The sequence below is a fragment of the Myotis davidii genome, unplaced genomic scaffold (genome assembly GCF_000327345.1).
Source record: "Myotis davidii unplaced genomic scaffold, ASM32734v1 scaffold608, whole genome shotgun sequence".
Lineage (NCBI taxonomy): Eukaryota > Metazoa > Chordata > Mammalia > Chiroptera > Vespertilionidae > Myotis > Myotis davidii.
In genome coordinates this window covers 762,068-769,641 of record NW_006300025.1, presented here as the reverse complement: position 1 = coordinate 769,641, position 7,574 = coordinate 762,068, and the positions used below count along the sequence as shown (strand labels likewise).

The window sequence follows — 7,574 nt, the reverse complement described above, 5'->3', positions numbered from 1 at the left end:
TTGCTAGGGACTTGCCCGGCACTTGCTCTCTACCTCTATTTGTTATCTTTCTTCTATCATTGACAGTCCCTCTAGGTTGTGGGCTGCTTGCCTGTGTTCCTGAGAAGCATCTACGGTACCAGTCTATAGAGTGTGTTTTCTTTAGTGAATTACCGGTATGTTTACCGGTAATAAACTTGCACTGTTTTATGTATATGTTTGATTACATACAGCCTTGTGACAGTTTTCCTGCATGTCATAAGCATTTGAATATAAATTAAAATGTTAAAATCAAATCTGATATTGTTTTACCTTTTATTTGGTGTGTGGAAGGTGTGCGGAAGAGGGGGTAGTCTTATACGGCGAGTATATAACAAACTGTATTTTGAGTGGAAATGTTAGGGGGTCGTCTTATACGCCCAGTCGTCTTATACGCCGGCAAATACGGTAGTTACAACATTCTTAAAACAAGATTTCAATGCTTTGAGAATTCCTCAGGTCTCTAGAGCTTCAACAATTGCCTTAAAAGATTGTGCCCTAGCAAGTTGAAGGAGTCTTACCAGTATTTGCCTATGCTTTAGTTTTAGCTCTATTACTACATGGAAATACTACCAACGTAAAAAAAAACATGTCATGTGAAACCACTCTAAAGTAAATACTAATTACATTTAAAGTTGGCGATTTTCTGAAAGCAAGTCAAGATAAAAATATGGGTCAGAAATTAATCTTTCTTTTCTGTGATAACTCAAATGGGAGTAACATCCTATAAAGTAAAGCAAAATGCTGAAAGGAGTAAACAGTCTTCCTTCAATATGCTCCAAAAGTACAAATACAGTGACAGACTCATTTTAAATGTAGGTTTCTTGCTACAGTATGCACTGAAGTGTCCAACTTTTAAATACTCATCCTGAGCCCTGTTGCAACAAAACGGAGTTCTTTGATACTTCCCACGTTAAAAAAAAAAAAAAAAGCCAAACTATCAGCTTTTTCATACCTTCAACTACAGATTAAAATGTGAATTTTAAGAATTTTAATTGCATTTTTACTTAAGTCAATTGCTTTTTTAAAGATCTACATAAAAACTGATTTAAGAATAGTTATAGCCCTGGCCAGTTTGGCTCAGTGGATAGAGTGTCGGCCTGTGGACTGAAGGGTCCCGGGTTTGATTCCGGTCAAGGGCATGTACTTTGGTTGCGGTCACATCCCCAGTTGGTGATGTGCAGGGGGCAGCTGATTGGTGTTTCTCTCTCATCAATGTTTCTGACCCTCTATCCCAGTCCCTTCCTCTCTGTAAAAAATCAATAAAATATATTTTAGAAAAAAACCTGATTTTTAATATACCAATGCAAACCACATAAGCATTACAATGTCAGCTACTGAAAGAATTATCTTCAAAAGTTAAGTATCAATAAACTAAAAACTAGTCAACTTTATGGAGGTCCTTGTACAGAAGACTTCACGATGATGAACGTAACAAGTTTGTCAAAGTATTACTAACATGAACCAATCTGATGTTTATTTTTCTATACGTCTCCCAATGTAAAATTTCAAGCAAAATGAACAGGAGATAGCTTTTAGAAGCACAATTTCAAGTGAAAACTCACTTCTAACATCAAGGCAAGGAGGTAGGGACAGAAGAAAAGCTGGGATTAAAATATTTCTGAAGTATTAGGTATAAATATTTGGGTATGGCTTTCATGGACAATCTAGAAAGGCATTATTATGCTACAAGGGAAGGAAGTTAAAGATACTTCAGTAACAATCTTCTACCTGTTTTGTGGTTTAGATACGCAAATATCAAACAGTACAGGCATACTTCAGAGATATTGTGGGTTGGGTTCCAGACCACTGCAATAAAGTGAGTATCACAATAAAACCAGCCATAATTGTTTTGCTGGTGCGGGTTCTTGCCTTCAATTTGTAAAAAACTCAACATATGTGAAGTGCAATAAAGCAAACCACAATAAAAGAAGCATGCCTGTAGAGCAGCGGTTCTCTACCTGTGGGTCGCCACCCCTTTGGCAATCGAATGACCCTTTCACAGGGGTTGCCTAAGACCATCCTGCATATCAGATATTTACATTATGATTCATAACAGCAGCAACATTACAGTTATGAAGTAGCAACGAAAATAATTTTATGGTTGGGTCACAACATGAGGAACTGTATTTAAAGCGCCAGAAGGTTGAGAACCACTGCTGCAGAGTAAAAAAACTAGGTCTAATTATTCAGAGACTAGAGAATTGTTCTGTAGATAAAAACAATGCATATACTCCTAGGCTAGATGAAGTTTTCTTTGGTTACATAAAAATCAAAGAACAATTCATCTATGGTCTGATTTCCCTGAGCTCTCACTGTCATCTCCAAAGTTCAAAAGCTAATTTTAAATTGGATAAATGTAGAAAAGGAAAAGTAATAAATAAAAATGGTAATCCTTCAAAACTAAAAACAAAACAAAAAAATAAAAAACCCACCAATGCATATATATATTAAATCTAGTTTTTCAAGAGTTTCAAGATCTTTTTCAAACTTCAACTATGGTGTTCATCTAAAAGTATCTTAATTATTACTGAAAGAAAATAGTTATTTATTATAAAAACACAAATGTTTGGAGTCTTCCTGTATACCAAGTTAAAGACCATTTTGATTCAAACCAATTCTATTTATAAAAAATAGTCACAGTTATTTTTGTTTTGTCTGTTGTTTTTTCATTGGACTATTTTTCAAAGACCTTTTAGGTTCACAGTAAAATTGAGCAGGAAGTACAGAGAGTTCCCATATATCCCTTGTAGGGTTTTGTTGTTATTTGTTTTTAACATTTTGCTAGATTAACTGCCTAGGAAAAAGAAAGGTGTAAGTATAAAGCAAAGGATGTTAACATCCATGGCCCTTGGCAAAAATGGAACTCTATCGTGGATCACTGCATTCTGCTACTACTAGGACCCAACAATGGCAGGTGTCTAGAATTAGCAGAGAGTACTAAACTTTCCTTACTTAGCTTGAGGCTTGCAAAAAAACTAGGTGCCAGAGGAGAGGAATATTAATCCTCAGTATGTATGTGGTTCTGGTCTTGACAGTCACTTACTTGTTGATTATAAGTCTGGGTTTACTTGATGGCTTCACAAATTAGCTTAGATGAAGATATGACGAGGTTTTACAAAATGTCAAGTTCACCGATGAGCATGCAAGCAAAAATTAAGCTGCAATGAAAAGATACTCAACTCCTACTAACCAGAGAAATACAAATTAAATGAGAAAACATTTCACACCCATCAGATTGGCAAAGGTTGTAAGTCTCATAATAGTAAGTAGTGAAAAGAAATGGAGAAACAGGCTCCTAAATGTAGATGATTGGATGGATGCAATCTAGAACCTCTGATGGCAGATTAAAAAATACATATGCATGGTCTCCAAACCAGGGCTTCTACTTCTGGATATAAACCAAGAAGATATTCACTAGGGCTAGAGAATCAATATATAGTAATATATAAAAATGGAGCCTGGCAAGCATGGCTCAGTGATTGAGCATCAACCTATGATCCAGGGAGTCACGGTTCGATTCCTGGTCAGGGCACAGGCCCAGGGCTTGATCCCCAGGGAGGGGCATCCAGGGGACAGCCAATCAATGATTCTTTCTCATCATTGATGTTTCTAACTCTCTCTTCTTCTCTGAAATCAATAAAAATATACTTGGAAAAAAATGGAAACAATATATTGCAAAAAAAAAAGATAAAAGGGCAAAAAGTTGGGCAAATATCCATCAATAGGGCAATGGATAAACTTAATCCTATATAATAAAAGACTAATATGCAAATAGACCGAACGGCAGAACAACCAAACAACCGGTCGCTATGACATGCGCTGACCACCAGGGGGCGTACGCAGAACATGGCCGCACAGGATGGTGGAGCAGGTGAGCGGGGGCACCAGACCAAGGTGGGGCGCCAGTTGCTATCATCGGGGCGAGCCTCTGGTGGTTACTGAAAATTCTTTGCTCCCATGGCCCCACTTGCACCCGCTGCTGGTGCTGGAGTCACTGCTTGCACCCACTGCTGGCACCAGCCCCAATTGTTCTATGCCAGGGGTGGGCAAACTTTTTGACTCAAGGGCCACAATGGGTTCTTAAACTGGACCAGAGGGCCGGAACAAAAGCATGGATGGAGTGTTTGCCTTTCAAGGTGCACAGATTTGTTCACTGGGCCCCTAGTATAGTCATAAAATAGAAAGTATTCAGCTGTTAAAATAAAGAACCAGAGCCACAACTAAAATTAAAAACCATCCCTCCCCCTGAAACTGACCAAGTTTAATTTTAAGTTGCAAAAGGATGCACAAAGCATATGTATCAAAATCAAAATATATACATATAAAAAAATCAAGGCAATACAGCATATACATACATATATAGCTAAAAGTATGGAAATGCCAATGAGAATGAAATACATTAATTTCAGGTGACTATGTTGAATTTTACCTGAGCCCTGTGCTCCTGGAAAGCAGTGCCAATTAAGAAATCCACTCCCATCATTGTGTGTTCTGGGGAACAAGTGACAAAAGGATTCTGCCCTTAAGACTCCCTGATTTACCTGCCCCAGGTCCCCATTCCCTCCCCCCTTTTTTTGAGATGTTCCTCACTAATCGATGTCCTCCCAATTGCAATAGCCTAAAAAAGAAATCATTTCCTTAATCGGCTGGTGCATTGTATCTTTGACACTGGAGTGGTTAGTTATTTCTGGGATTAGAAGATCCATACATAAATGTAACGGTAGCCTAACCAGAAATGCGGCAAAAAGTTAATCTTTTTTTCAAAGGAACTTGTTCTATGTAGTTTTCCACTTAAAATGTTTCTAAATTAATTTTTAAATTATTTTTAAAATTTGATGTGGAGTCAGAAGTGGTCACACAAGTCAATCCATTAGTTTTCTGACACGTTAGGCACATTAGCACACGCCCAACCTATTCCACTAGGTTGTTAAAATTAAAGTGTTTTTGCTAATCATCAAGTAGTACAATACATTTGTAATTCAGTCTGAGCCAATTAGTTCGGTTTGGTAGAGCAGCATTCTGATTAGAATAAAGTTACGGATTAGATTATCATATAGACCTTTACTCTGTTTCAGGGGCAACACTACACTCTTACTTCAGAGAGCAATGTAGCTATACTGCAAATGAACACACTATCAGTTACAAGAGGAGCTAGGAAAGTCTATGTTATGTCTCAATCCATACCCAACACAAGAACTACTGAGCAGATAACCCAAAGAATTTGGTGGGTGGGCTGGTAGTCAATCTTTAAATGAGGAAACTGGCACACCCAGCACACATACGCCAAAGTTTTGTTTGGAGTGTGTAGATGTGGTTCATGTGGAGGGTAGGCATCTTTTTTTTCTTTTTTCCTTTTATTGGCACTGTAAAGTGAGACTCTGAAAACATGAAATTTCATGGTAAAGTGCCCTGGGTTTATCTTTTGAGTTGGTTTCAAATTGCTTTACTCCAAAGTGCTTCTGGAATACTTGGTGAGTACCAGGAAGTGATTTTGTTAATGTAGAACAAAACCATCAACAGTTAAAATTTAACTTAAAAAACTAAAAAATTTGAACCCAGTATCTAGACAACAAATCTAAAAAAGATAAAATACCAAGGTAAAATGCTAAAACCTGGGATAATAAATGAACTTTCCATCTTCACAATATTCTATAGTAGCTGGACTGAAAGGAAATGCTCTATTCTCATGAGGCTTACATACAAGAGTAACCAACTTTCTTTGCAAGCATCCAAACAAGACTAGCTTATAAGGTCTTCTTTTTTTAAATTCATTAAATTTACTGGGGTGACACTGGTCAACATGAACATATAGGTTTCAGGTGTGGGTTTGTTACAAGATCTGTATATTGCACTTTGTGCCCACCCCGTAAAGTCAAATCTTCTCCTGTCACCATATAAAGTCTTTTCTTAACCTCTCTACATCAAGAAGTTCGAAATGTATTTGGAATCACCCATCTTGATTTGTGTTTCTCCTCCTCCCCCAAGAACCAGTAAGTAAAACAGATTCTTCATTTTATTTGAATTACAAAAATATGGAAGTAAAGCTTTAACTAAAGCTTAACTATTTAACTAACGTTAAAATGCTTGGCCCTATTTTCAAGCAAAATAAAGTTTGCAGTCTAGCAACTCAAAAACACAGAATGTCAAATTAGAAGACCCTAAAGCAGGTTTCAAAGCACTTTCGTCAGAGCTGATGTACTAGCACTCAAAACCCTTAGGTTAAAATGGTCTTTTAGTATGAAGTAGTACATGTATTTATAATCTTAAAGAGGTTAAAAATCTTAAATGCTGATTCTCTTTGTGATTTACATAATTAAACCAAAGAAGAATCAGAAACTGAACACTATCAAATTCCCAATACATATCCTCAGTCACCAAGAAACTACTGATTAATCTCATTTCCTTCCACTAATGAGACTGTGTGCACAGTCATGAAAGTTGCAATACCTTAAGAAAACCAAAACTACTATTCCGTGAAAACATTTTGGATGCAAATAAGCTGGCACCAACTGCTTCCACGCAGACAGATGCAAAAACTGTAATATTTCTAGCAAAGTGTGGTAAGCCTCTGCCTGCAAATCGCTGACCAAAAATGGTCATGGCGTGCTGCAGGCTAAAGAAAACGACAAAATGTTCCACTTGAGAATACTACTTAAGAACACTGTTTTACCGCACACTGGAATTCCAGTTTAGACGGGAACATATGTAAATTAAGCAGTGTGTCCATCACCTACCGAGCATGTTTACTTTTGCAGTGGTTCTCAACCTTCTGGCCCTTTAAATACAGTTCCTTCTGTTGTGACCCAACCATAAAATTATTTTCGTTGCTACTTTGTAATGTTGCTACTGTTATGAATCGGAATGTCAATATCTGATATGCAGGATGGTCTTAGGCGACCCCTGGGAAAGGGTCGTTCGACCGCCAAAGGGGTGGCGACCCACAGGTTGAGAACCGCTGTTTTAGAGCCTGGGATAATTTTACGGACTTTAAAAGTTTTTTTCATTTATTTTTATGCGTGCGCCTGCATCATGCCCACCCCTTGCATGCCGAGTTCTGAAGCACAGCCACACTGTGTACAGGTAAAAGGCATTTTCCAGCCGCACCCGGCGAGGTCGGGCCGGCGAGGGTTAAAGCAGACGCCGCCAAGCCTGACGAGCACCGGGAGAGCGCAGCAGGAAGCGGATGGACGGACGGACAGCCCGACACGGCCGAGAAAGCGGCTAAAGGCCACCCGTCCTTACCCTGCCGGGGTCAGGCTTAGGGATCACTGCGCCCCCCAGGGCTGCTCAATAAAGGCCGTATTTTTCCTTTTCGAGATGGACAGACCTGACCGGCGCATCTGTGCCGGGCTCCGGGGAAACGTGCCCCGAACAAGGCCGCTCCGGATTCCCACGCCCCCCGCCCGGGGTTGGCGAACCCCACCCCCCAATCGATCTCGCCGAGGCGGGGAGAACTCGACTCCAACTGGTGGTACCGAGGCCAGGGCGGAGAAACCTCCGAGGCGACGCTCCGGGACGGCGGCCAAGCAGCAGCTGCGACCAACGCAGCGGCC

The 7,574-nt window shown here is 39.4% G+C and overlaps 1 protein-coding gene across 1 annotated transcript in view; it reads right to left on the bottom strand.

Moving 5' to 3' along the window:
- Positions 1-7,574, bottom strand: part of DSTN (destrin (actin depolymerizing factor)) — a 44,581-nt gene that overhangs the window by 36,729 nt on the left and 278 nt on the right. The gene's annotated exons all lie outside the window — the stretch shown is intronic.